The sequence below is a fragment of the Euprymna scolopes genome, chromosome 33 (assembly GCF_053919585.1).
Source record: "Euprymna scolopes isolate OS-2025 chromosome 33, ASM5391958v1, whole genome shotgun sequence".
NCBI lineage: Eukaryota > Metazoa > Mollusca > Cephalopoda > Sepiida > Sepiolidae > Euprymna > Euprymna scolopes.
The window spans coordinates 17,136,602-17,150,604 of NC_136514.1; positions in this window are offsets into that span (position 1 = coordinate 17,136,602).

Consider the following 14,003-nt stretch of genomic DNA (forward strand, 5'->3'; position numbering starts at 1 on the left):
TATGGGTGGGGGTCATGTGTGGGGGAGGATAGGTAAGGTCTTTGAAGGATCCAGGGTAATTCTTGGCTCAAGACGTAATCTCCCCAGCATTAATCGAAATCGGGAATCGAAAAATGGAAATTTTGGGGGTATTGAAAAGGGGAAAAATTTGTTACTATATTCCGATGCCAAAAAAAATGCCATTTATCATCTTCTGCATTAGATTATATTTAAAAAAAAATCTTCCATTGCTGGTGATTATGATATAATAAATCTTCATTGATTAGAACGTTCAGTAAAATGAAATCTGTAGATCATCCCCTGACAAGTGTGTTTTTACGGTCCATAAAATGTTTGCACATGTAGTGTGTGTTTTGTACGGTAATCGAGACAAAATAATTATTTTATGGTTAAATAATTAGAGATTTATAAAAATTGCAAACAATAATTGCATTGGATTCAGGATTTTAGTACGAAATCGATGATTGTATAAAAATCAGAAAAAATATTGAAATCGTCCTAGCACTAATATATATATATATATATATATATATATATATATATATATATATATATATATATTAGTGCTAGGACGATTCCAATATTTTTTCTGATTTTATATATATATATATATATATATATATATATATATATATATATATATATATATATTAGTGCTAGGACGATTCCAATATTTTTTCTGATTTTTACAATTATCGATTTCGTACTAAAATCCTGAATCCAATGCAATTATTGTTTCCAATTTTTATTAATATATAATATATATATACATCTATATATATATATATATATATATATATATATATATATATATATATATATATATATTATCTATATATATATATATGTATGTATATATATTTATATATATATAAAGTATTCCTTATTTATAACTAATTTTATATATAAGGTTAATAAAAACAAATAAGTTTAAATACAATATTTAGCAAACGTGTTCATAAAGGAATATATATATATATATATATATATATATATATATATTATATATATATATATATGCATGTAAATGTACTAACATATAGTAATTAATATTATATTATGTAGTTATAAAGCTAAAACAACACATCTAAAACAACTGCAGTGTTAACAATAAAAAATATATAATAATACTATAATCATCGGCAAGGCGTAGCGGATATAAGTGTTAGGTATAATCAGTTCTGAATCACAGCTTTCTCGAGCTTTATGACTCAATATGCAGTGCGTGCGATACTGATTGTAAAGTACCGAGGATTTAACTTGGTCATGGTTGACGGAACGAGATCAAACTACCCCTGGGAATTTAGTAAAGTATTCTGCTCGAAATTACGTACACCATGTGAGAAAATACACTAGCCCCGCAAAGTGGAAGGTAATTCTCGGGAAGATATAATAAAAGAAGAACAGATAATTAGCAACTCTCCACTGAATCGAACACTTTAAGTTGTCTGAAACACAATTATATCTATAATATAAGTCTCACCTGTCTGTTTAAATGTATGTATGTATGTATGTATGTATGTATGTATGTCTGCCAACAACTTTCGACAGAGGCGACGGATTTTCACGCCTAAATTTAAACTTTCGCCACTTCCGGTTTGGCGATGGACGCAACGGCAAATACGTCACTTTTTTCACGTTCTATTCTTCCTACGCGATACGGGTTCGAGCGTACCTGCCTACTACGACTAGTTTTTTTCTCAACACCCACCTCCAAACACTCTGGCAACGCCGGGCACCCAGGCTAGTTTAATATAAAATGGAAGTTTAATAAGACAATGATAATTATCCGTTTTTTTTTACAAAGACCTACTAAAACTCAATAATTAAGAGACATATAAAAAACCAGAAAGTTTTAACTGTTAGGAACCGGAAAAATTTATAGCGTGTTTACTGTGGATGGATGTGTTATGCTAGGCACGGCCGAAAAAATTAAAGAAATAGCAAGTCTTTTTTAAAACGAATTAAAATCTATTAAAATTCATAACTATTAAACTTTTTTCTCCTGAATTTTATCATATGAAAAGCAGAAAAATATAACTTTATACTGCTGATTTTAATAAGCATTTAAAATTTTCCAAAACCACACAATTAACTGTCATTTTTGTCTTGATCGCTAACACATTTACATATTTAAAAGTTTTTGGAACCAAATAATTTTTTTGTCTAAATAAGATTGAGAATGGTTTGATAGAAGAATATGCAAAAATATTTAAAAATAATACTTTCAAATAATTCCATCATTTATCTCACTGTATAGATTGTGTGTGGCGAAATTAAAAAATCTAAAACTTAATGATTAGTTTAGAAGAAACTACGGTAGCCTTAAAAGACAAAATAAAGTTGATTTAGACCTGTAAATTTCCATTATTTTTCACGTTAGTTTTGACAATTACGTGAAGCAACCAAAAGTTTGTCAAAGCGTAGCGTAAGACTTGACGTACGTGTGTAAAAAGGGGGAGGAAACAACTGTTTTAAATACAGAAACAACTGTTTTTAGGCCTTATGGTCTACCATAGGGAAGGTAAGATAACGTAACAACAAGTTGCTAAAAGAAATGATCGTGTTTTTGTAGCAAAATGCGCAATTATTTATCGATTTTTTTTTTGTATCAATTCTTCAAAGCATTTCCTATAAAATAGTATATAAGCAATATCAGGCTCACTAAAAGAAAATTTTAATTAATTTTTCAAAGTTTTAAAAGTAGTTTTTTTCGTGAAAATAATAATTTTTTGCTAATTTGAAAGATAATAATTAATTATTACATATTCAATACATTTCACATGTAAAAACATAAAAGATGAAAAATGAAATGCATTTAAAATCTGATACGTGCACTATTGCTTTTTTGTTAGTTTTATTTACAATCCTCACCCCACCCACAATCCATTATATTTTGTTCAGTTTCGACTGATTATTTTGAGCATATTTATAATCACGAAGAAAGAAGGGGTTGTAAGCAATATAAATATATATATATATATATATATATGTATTTACGTGCGTATGTATATATTGATTACGAAAAGAAAGTACACCGTTATAAAGTTCATTCTTCATTTAGTAATCGCTGAAAGTTCCCATTGATTTGATAAAGTTCTTGACTTTTTTGTAAATTTTTAAAAAGAGACTTACCCCCTCTTTCTGTTTTGGCCGTACCTACTTTATTCCAAATTGGTGGGTTGAAATTGGTTCAATTTGTGTTCATGTTTACATAAATATTGATCGGTATTAATTCTTTTTAATCCCTAACTTTACATTGGAGGGATAACGTAATATTTTGCTCGATGTTCATTATCATAATAGATGCCCATACAAAATTTCAGCCAGATGTGCTGACCAATTTCAAAGAAAACTTTTAGAGTAAATGTTCTATGATAATGATAAATTCCTAATTCATCCCTAACAGTGCATCGAACGATAACACAATAATACGTTCATTTCAAATTACCATAATAAGGAACTTAAAACAGATTGAATCAGTATTTCGAAAAAAAAAATAGTGGAACTTTTATACGAATCCTTATTAATCAATATCAATCCCTAACTGCTCATTAAATTTATACCATAATACTTATTACGAGAAACCTTTTTTTAACAAACGTTTATACAAAATGTAACCTAGGGGTGCAGTAATTTTCGAGAAAATTGCATCAGGCAGACGGGCAGAGTAAGAGACATCATATAGAGTGTTACCGAAAGTAGAGTGTCGCCTTCAGACAGCCAAATGCCAATCTTTACATAAGTAATATGTGTATATCATTTTTATAAAAGCTGGCAGAGTGAGAAACATAATATAGAGTGTTACCGAAAGTAGAGTGTCGCCTTCAGACAGCCAAATGCCAATCTTTACATAAGTAATATGTGTATATCATTTTTATAAAAGCTGGCAGAGTAAGAAACATAATATAGAGTGTTACCGAAAGTAGAGTGTCGCCTTCAGACAGCCAAATGCCAATCTTTACATAAGTAATATGTGTATATCATTTTTATAAAAGCTGGCAGAGTAAGAAACATAATATAGAGTGTTACCGAAAGTAGAGTGTCGCCTTCAGACAGACAAATGCCAATCTTTACATAAGTAATATGTGTATATCATTTTTATAAAAGCTGGCAGAGTAAGAAACATAATATAGAGTGTTACCGAAAGTAGAGTGTCGCCTTCAGACAGACAAATGCCAATCTTTACATAAGTAATACGTATATATCATTTTTATAAAAGATTTAGGTTTAAAATCTGACTACTTAAAAGAAATTGGGACGTGTTTTATCCCAGTGCTAGCAAAGTCCTAATTTTACATTGACCTTGGCCTTGAAAAATGATGTCCAATATCCCTAGGTTGGAGACCATCATCATGTATTGTTTAATCATTATTGGTCCAGTGATGTGGGCTGTAGAAGAGTATACAGGGTGTCCGTAAAGTTACTATACAGTCTTATTGTTTTATTGTATTATATTTGTATTAATAGTTAATATTTCTTTTTTACAGGTTTATTTAATCAAGCATGCCACGCAAGCTAACTTTGGGAGAGCGCAAATATATTGTATATTGTATATATATACGATTGCTCACAAAGTCTGGCTACATAATATAGCCAGATTTTGTGGAGACCCTGTACATGCATAGATTATGTCTTTGATATTTGTGTTTCGCCTTGGAAAATTGTATGCACCATCCCTAAGTCGAGGACCATCATTATGCCAGGTTTGGTTATGATTAGTCCAATGGTGTGGGATTTGGGAGAATATATATACATAGAATATGACATTGAGCTTTAACCTCAACTTTGAAAAATGGAGTGCGCTATCCTTAGGTAAGGGGCCATCATCATGCCAGGTTTAACCATGATCAGCATTGTAATGTGGACTGAAGGATAGTTGTACACACAGACACACACATATAAGAACGCAACTACATTATATAGAGTATGCTTTTCTAAAACTTATAAGAAACAAAAATAGATTGTGTTAAAAACGGTTGACAGTTATGTTGATAAACAAAACTGATTTTTTTCCTCTTGTAGCTGCAAACAAACAAATAAAAATAAATAAATAAATAAATAAAAAATAAAAAAATAAAATCAATAAAAATAAAAAAGAATAAAAATAAAAAAATAAAAATAAAAAAATAAAACTAAATAAATAAAAATAAAAAAGAATAAAAATAAAAAAATAAAAATAAAAAAATAAAAATAAAAATAAAAAAATAAAAATAAAAAAATAAAAATAAAAAATAGAAATAAAAAAGAATAAAAATAAAAAAAAATTAAAAATTAAACATTAAAAAAACTAAATAAATAAAAATAAAAAAGAATAAAAATAAAAACATAAAAATAAAAAAATAAAAATAAAAAAATAGAAATAAAAAATAAAAATAAAAAAGAATAAAAATAAAAAAAATAAAAATAAAAAAGAATAAAAATAAAAAAATAATAAAAAATAAAAATACTAGCAAGAATAAAAAGGCAGACAGAAATCCCCCAGTTTATCAATTGATCTTTCTTTTGCAACCGACGTTTCTTTTCCTAGCGGCATCCGACTGTTTCTCTACAAATGTCGCCTTATTAGTTTGTCTATCTCTCCTAACCACCACAGCTTCTTGAATGTCGATCTCTGTCACCGAATGTTTCGCTTTGGGCTGCTTCAAATCTCTTTGCGAATTTACCCATGACGTGTTGGGCGATTTGTCTAACAGAATGCTTCGCGTTCTTAGGTCAGTGTCCTGGATACGTCATGTTGTTGGCCCTGCACAGTAGCATGCGATTGGTTGACGGAATAAAGATCACATCTAACAATGTTTGCTGGCATTTTTCAGGAAGAAGTGGGAATCAGCCAATCAGCCTGTAATGGACAACGACTGGTAGGGAAGGTAGAGACAAACGTGGATATAAGTTTGCGTCGATGGAATTGTTACAATAAGAATCATATTTCTTTCTCTCTCTTTGAGGCTCTCATTCTCATTCTTACTCTCTCTTTCTCTCAATCTCTCTCTCTCTCTCTCTCTCTCTATATATATATATATATATATATATATATATATAGAGAGAGAGAGAGAGAGAGAGTGGATGAAACGCGGAATATTCAGTTTAGCTTAATCGCCATATATATTTTATAACTAACTAGCTCAACCTACGTATTGAGCACTTTTGAAGTAAATGCTTAAAGTTTACGCATAAATTTATACTTTCGTATATTAATTTTATGTGAGTAAATGAAGTAGTTTATATATATATATATATATATATATATATATATATATCAACCAGACTTGTTTGGTGAGGAGGGTTGCTAGTCTCCCTGAAGGATTAAAAACAAGACCTTCCAAAGGGCGAATGAACCCTTTTTCTGGGTTAACGGTCAACTAGCACCGTGTGTGTTTGTGTATATGTATGTGTGTGTAGGGGTGGAGACGGCTCCCGTAAGCCGTGGTGAAGGTAACCTTTCTAGGAGAATCAAATCTCTGATATTAAAAACATAAAGCGGGAGACCAGTACCCGCATTAAGCTGGTCTGCAGTTAAACTTGTTGGTGGCTATTTTGCTCTTGCTTGTTGCTGAATCTCAACATTTTGAACCGAGAGAGAGAGAGAGAGAGAGAGAGAGAGAGGGAGAGAGAGAGAATTAGCTATCGCACAAAGCTAAAATTCTGTAACATCATCTGTGTATAGATACTCCTTCAGACATTTGTCTATAAAAGTGGTCCTGTGGCAATGGAAAAGTTGTGACGCGTAGAGGCGTGAAATACTGGAAGCATGTAATAATTGATCTCAATGATCGTCTTCAGTGTCATGCCTGCTTGAGCGTGTGAATGCACCGATAGGACTTTAAAAAAAAAGAAAAAATGTCATGTTTGAGCTCATGGACTTTAAGTGTCTGAGAAAGTGGCACTCATCTGACAATACGCTGCAATCATCATATATATATATATATATATATATATATATATATATATATATATATAATGGTCGTCACTTCTTAACAGAAGAATGCCATCTTTCCTTTGCTTTATTGTTGATTATTCATCCATTTCCGTGTACTTTTAAAATATTATTATTTTTTCTTACAAAAACAAAACAAATATATATCTGAAATAAAATGCAGGTGAAAGCATCTGAATACTCAACGTTTAGCCCGATTTATGCGGGCTTTTTCAAGAGGGATGGTCATTGAAAAAGGCCTCATAAATCGGGCGAAACGTTGAGTATTCAGGTCCTTTCACCTGCATTTTATTTCATGTCGTCGGATTTAATCCAGCTCAACAATCATATATATATATATATATATATATATATATATATATATATATATATATATATATATATATATATATAGTAAGTTATAATAATATTTAAGTTACACAGAATATTCCGCGTTTCATTCTCATAAGAAATCGTAAAGCATATGCCTGACGATTTCTCACGAGAATTAAACGCAGAATATTTTGTGTAGCTTAATTGCCATATATATTTTATAACTTACTACCTAGCTCTACCTATGTACTGAGCACAGTTGAAGTTAATACTAAAAAGATACGCATAAAATGTTATTTTCGTATATTAATTTATGTGATTAAATGAAGTAGTTATTCATATATAACTACTTCATTTAATCACATAAATTAATATATATATATATATATATATATATATATATATATATATATATATATACATATTTACTACAAGTCCGGGTACTTCCAATTCTCCATTGGTTAATAGTAATAACATTCTGAAACCTTTGAAAAGTTATTTTAATAACCTTGCAGACATTTCAGGATATTATTACTATTAACCAATGAAAATAAATAACCGAATACAAAACAAAGACATAATAACCGTTAAAATATAATATAATTTACCAATGAACAATACAATAATAAACCAAACAGAAAAAGGGGGAAAAGTTATGACTTGTACAAAAATAGTTAGATTGGAAGGTACTCGGACTTATGATAAAAAAAGGCGATTACATCAACCAGTTTCTGCCAGAATGTAAGACTGTGATTCCAAATTTGGAAAAGATCGGAAATAGAATTAATAGAAAAAAACGTCTATTTAGTTAACGAAAAAAAATATATATCTATATATGTATAAATGTGAACGTGACTGTGTATATGTCTGTGTGTCTGTATACATTTCCCTACGCAATAACTCTGTCAATTTTTAGTATACAGACTCGAAATTTGAGATACAGGGTACTGAGATTTGGGAAAATCGATGTGATCGGTTTTCGGCCAGAAATTTGGCTGTTAAGGGGTCAATGTTCAACGATTTCACCTTGGAGAACTCTACCAAACTCCTCCGACAATTTTGGGTCTAAACACTTGAAATCTTAGACATAGGTCCCCTGGACTTGAGCCCAAAACAATAAATTTTAAGGGGTCATTATGGAGGGTCAAAGTTAAAAAAAACTGACCTTTTTCTTTTGCTCACCATACAGCTCCAAACACCCGGGATACGCCGGGCACCCATGCTAGTATAAATATATATATATATATATATATATATATATATATATATATATATATATATATATATACATGTCCAAGAACATTGAATAGAGTAGGCATGCCTCATTTTTACGTCAGCTTAGAAAGACTTCAATCATTATATAATGATGATATACATTGTGTTTAGAATCCTTGCTTCAATGTAGTGTAAATTCATTATATACTTCTGATTCTAGAAAACCTCCCATATATATGGTATTTTAAGAAAACATACATTCAGTTAATATTGATTAAATGGATCAAATTTAAAGCAAATCTAAAGTCTGCAGCATTTCACGTATACAAATTAGCAAGCGTCACAGCGGGAGAAGAGAAGAAAAATAAAAGCGGAGAAAAAGGCACTATGTGGCGAGTTACACGTAATGACGTGCCGATTTGAGATGAACTTTTGGCACGAGAATGACTAGAGGACTTCGAAGCACCAGTCAGTTCGAGAGGAACTTTTCAAGAAAGTTACAATTCAAACTTTAACAAAGAAATGATCGACGACCTTGTGTCGTGGACCGAGCTGCAGATGTAGCAATCGAAAAAAAAATGGCCGGACATGAGTGATAAAAAATATCGCGTGTCGAAACGACAAAAAAGACATGTCGACACAGAAGATAAAGCACGTGTTTTGTTAAAGGCGTTGTTAACTACTTGGCGAATTAAGAGACTTTAAAAATAAAAAATGCCTTTTCTTTCAACTCAAGCAATAGCAAAGTCGAATATCCTTTTCTGCAGCTTTGCAACTGTCTCTTCATGCAATGTGTGGATCCGTGTAGAGATGTAAGTACACTTTGCAACATAATGTCTCCTTAAATTTCTTTACCATATCCCAAGGAAATTGAATGTCTAATATTTATTTTTAATATTTTATAAAAACCAAACCTACTAAATGTTGAGCTCTATCTAATCTTATCCCCCTTTGTATAAAATAATAATCCTAAATTTATAATACTTAAGATTATGCATAAATGCTCTATTCTAGAGCTCCTAAAGATCCACGTATTTTTCTGTAACAGTATTGCAATATTCATAATGATCAGGTCTTAGTTTATGAGCATATATTGTACAATGAAATATGTACATATAAACATAATTTTATAAACTTGCATCCATTAAAAAATATATATTCCAAAACTCATAACAATCTGTTTTTAAAATGATCCTAAACACACACACACACACACGCAATATATATATATATATATATATATATATATATATATATATATATATATTGCATGTGAACAAATATTTGAAACTTGAAATGTAACTATACTTCTAATCTTATATATATATATATATATATATATATATATATATATATATATATATATATAGGATTAAATGTATAATTACATTTCAAGATTCAAATATTTGTCCACATGCAAAATAGCTTCTCCAGCAGATAAAAATTTCGGAAATGTTTTTGCAGATTCGTTTGGTTACCCAGAAACAAACGGTCATTATTATGTCAGTACCGTCTTTTTTCGTGCATATAATCCTCAGAAAAATTAGAAATTCTTGTTTAGAAAAATGTCTGACAATAACAGTATATGCAAGAAAAGACACAATATTGGCATAATAATAACCGTTTGTTTTCGCATAACAAAAAAGATTCTGTAAATACAAATGTAAGCAAAATTTTAACATACTAGAGGAACTGTTTATCATGAAAAATAAATATTTGGATCTTGGAATGTAGCTACACTGTTATTTTTTATGCTCTATTGTTTTAGTTAACATACATTGAGCTTCTAAACAAAAACAATATGTATACATAAAGAGTGAAATAAAATTTAAAAAAAAACATAGAACTGGAAAGTCACACATTTTCTCATTTTAATTAAAAAAAAACATTTTCTTATTTAAATAAAAAGAAATTTTCTCATTCAAATTAAAAAAAATATATTTTTCCAAAATAAAATACAAGTATATATATATTTATATATATATTTGTGTGTGGGGGGTGCGTGTTTTTAGAGAGAGAGAGAGAGAGAGAGAGAGAGAGATCAATGAATATATACATAGTATCTTGACACATACTATCATACACGGTTATATATATATATATATATATATATATATATACATATATTTGTGTGTGTGTGTGTGCGCGTGTGCATGTGTATAATAAAATACATATAAAGTGCGCATGAAAGCCAGATTTTTTTCTTTCTTCTTCTTTTCTTGCCATGTTGTAAAGTTGGAGAAACAAAATTCAGTAGTAAAGATCGCGCGTTTTTTCATAGCGGTTGTATTTTGAAATTCCGGAAACAGTGTGTTGGCTACGCAAGATTTACTCCAGGGTATGAGTTCAGTTATAGAAGCTTTAGTTTAATTTGCATAAAATAAAATACGTATCAAGTGCGTTTGAAAGCCAAATTACAACGCAATATTTGGATAATAAACAAATATTTTACTTGTTTGAAATTTATAATTTAAATATATTTCGAAGTAAAACTCCATCCTCAGTATGTTGTTTCTTTTTTTCTTTTCTTCTTCTTTCTATACGTATATATAGTACTGCATGCGAATGACTATATATACATATACATATACATATATATATATATATATATATATAGAGAGAGAGAGAGAGAGAGAGAGAAAGAGACATTCATATACAGTAATGTTTCGCTGTATCACATCTCATCAGTGCTGCTAGACTAGCAATACCTCTAACCAGGATTAAAACTCAACTGCCTGTGCGACAGAAAGTGCTTCTAACTTTTACGCTATTCGGCTGCTGTTAAGATGCGTATGCAAAATTACAATGTTCAGACATTGTCCAAACGCCTAAGCTCTATGTGTTTACACAAAAAACATTGCTTTGCAAGCTAGTGGCAGTTTGTTATGTCGCAGACCCAATATGCTCAACCCAGAATCCGTAATAAATTAAAATTTAAAATTATTTATAATCACTTTTGACAGAAACTAGAACTCAATTTGTCTTGTACGTAGAGCTCCTAATTACCGTAATTGTCAATAAACAACTTTAATTCTCCTGATTTATTCAGACAGTTCACAAAATAAGTTTCTCCCTGGTGACCTTGGCTGGAATTAAGTGGAATTCGAATGGCGTCATGAACTGTTTCCTAACATTATATTATATTTAAATTAGTTATATTCTTTTTAATAATTAAAATATCGATTTCTAAGTAAATGCATCTCTTTCTCTGACAAATTACGGTGTTACCTACTAGACACAATCATTGAGTGCATGCGGTTTGTCAAGATAAGTGGAAAATAGTCAAGTGTCGATTGAAATATATTTTTGGTTTATTGGGAAATAGTTTGGACATAAAAATTGGTTAAATGCATGTCTTCTAATGTTTTAACTCTCAAGCTATGTATATGTATGTGTGTGTGTGTGTATGTGTGTGTACTAGCAGGGTAACCAAACCTTGCTCGGGATTTAATGATTATCAGAGAAAGTTCCACACTCATATTTTTATTGTCATCGAAATCGATGAAATATCCTACTTTTTAATCAAATCGATTTATTGATTGCTCTAATTGGGGATGCACACAAAAGGCTTCATGTGCCTCTCGCAAAACTAGGTTCAAAATACACTGTCGTATACATTGCACTGTAGAGAACCATATTGTTAGTTTTAGAGAAAAATATAGATAATTGCTTGCATTATAGTTTAAAATAAAAAAAGTCAAGTATCATGCTTCGATTCTGCTCTAACCAGAAACATTAATTTTGAATGCGTGCCTGTCATATCTAAGGACCACCTGTTGATTTTATATGCATGCCTTTACTGATTGTGCGGAGATAATGGCTTGAATTTAAGTTTAAAATGTAAAAGTCAAGTATCATTTTGCATTAAACAAAAACATTTATTTCGAACGCACACCTGTTATATAATAAAATTTACTGTTAATTTTATATGTCGGGCCTTTCAGCTTGTGTGGTAATAAAACTCCTTAAATGCATTTGTAATGTAAGGCGTTGTAAGATGTAAACTTTGGTCAAGATCGCCTGTCCATTTTTTCCTCGGATCATTTCGACCATCGATACTTATCGAAGGTATTCCAACACAAAACCTATTTAAGAAAACTGCCAGTCGCATAAAGTACCATGTGTGAAATTTTATAAAATTTGACCCAGCCATTTTTGAGTCCATAGGAAACGAAATTACAGATAAAGGCACACGGAATCAGTTTCCTATATATATATATATATATATATATATATATATCATATAAAACTGAACGTATGTGTATGTGTGTGTGTCTGGTCACGAATAGGCTCCTATATAGTTGACTATTTTATTGTATATACTGATAGAAGATGTATCGAGGATCAGGAATGGGTATGTTTGATCGAGCAAAACGGTGGTTCATAAAAAGTATGGAAATAAAAAATGAAAAAAAAAAACGTTTACAAGGGTTTTTGATATAGATGTACATAGGAATACTTTGATAAGTATGTTTCAACTTAAATAGGGATGGTATAATAAAATCCTGGGGTCTATGTTCGCGCTTGTACTCCATAGAAATATGGCACAAACTTTAACAAAGAATTTATATATCTATTTGCGTAAGTATACTTTGATAATTATGTTTCAGTTTGAAAAAATATGGTATAATAAAATTATGTGGTGTTCGTTCGCGTCTGACCTCCATAAAATGTAAATACGTCACAAAGTTTAACAAGGTTTTTTTTAAAGGGGTGAGGGTCCACAATAACACCTTAACTTTAATCTTAATTCACGTTAGCTTTTATTTATTTATTTTTTAATTTAATCATATTGTGTCGAATAAATTTACCTCATAAATTCACGTTCTTATTAAAAAAAAAAGTCGGAACTTTAGACAATTCTCGACACAAATTTCGCATAACTCTGTTTTTTCCTTTTCCACTTGCACGTGGTACTCTTCCAAAAATAGATAAATAATAAAAAATAAGAACTTTACTTGTTATCGTGTCAAAAGAAGGAAAAATCCTGCTCATGTGATGACGTGTCTTTTTAAAAACATTTACATAACCTTTTTATTTTAATTTATATATCTGCTTAAGCTTTTATTTTTGTCAGTGTACTAGAAGGAATTCAGTTGATTACAACCCTTTCTGCATGTTCTTTACATTACAATAGTACAACCCTTAATCCGACGGCGCAATACTACACAGTTCAATACCCTAAAACTGAAACGAAGCTGTTCTGCTTGAAAAAAAGCGCCATTTTCTTCTTATTCATATTTATATCAATTCTTTGCTTTAAAAAATTAAAGTAATTACGTGTTTACTTTTTTAATATCCCATTTTGCTGATTCGAATTATTTTACTAAAGTAAGTAAAGCTTCATTATTTTTCAAAACTGTTTTTGTTTCTTTGTTTTTCGATATTTCGTCGATATGATTTAGTTAGAGTGTTTAGCAGAAAAGCCAACAAACGACTACCCGAAAAAATAAATATACACGAAATAAATCTTACCATAGTCAATAAAAGTTCAGTTCATGTTTTTTTGTTGTTTTGAAATAGTTTTTAATGCTCTTTA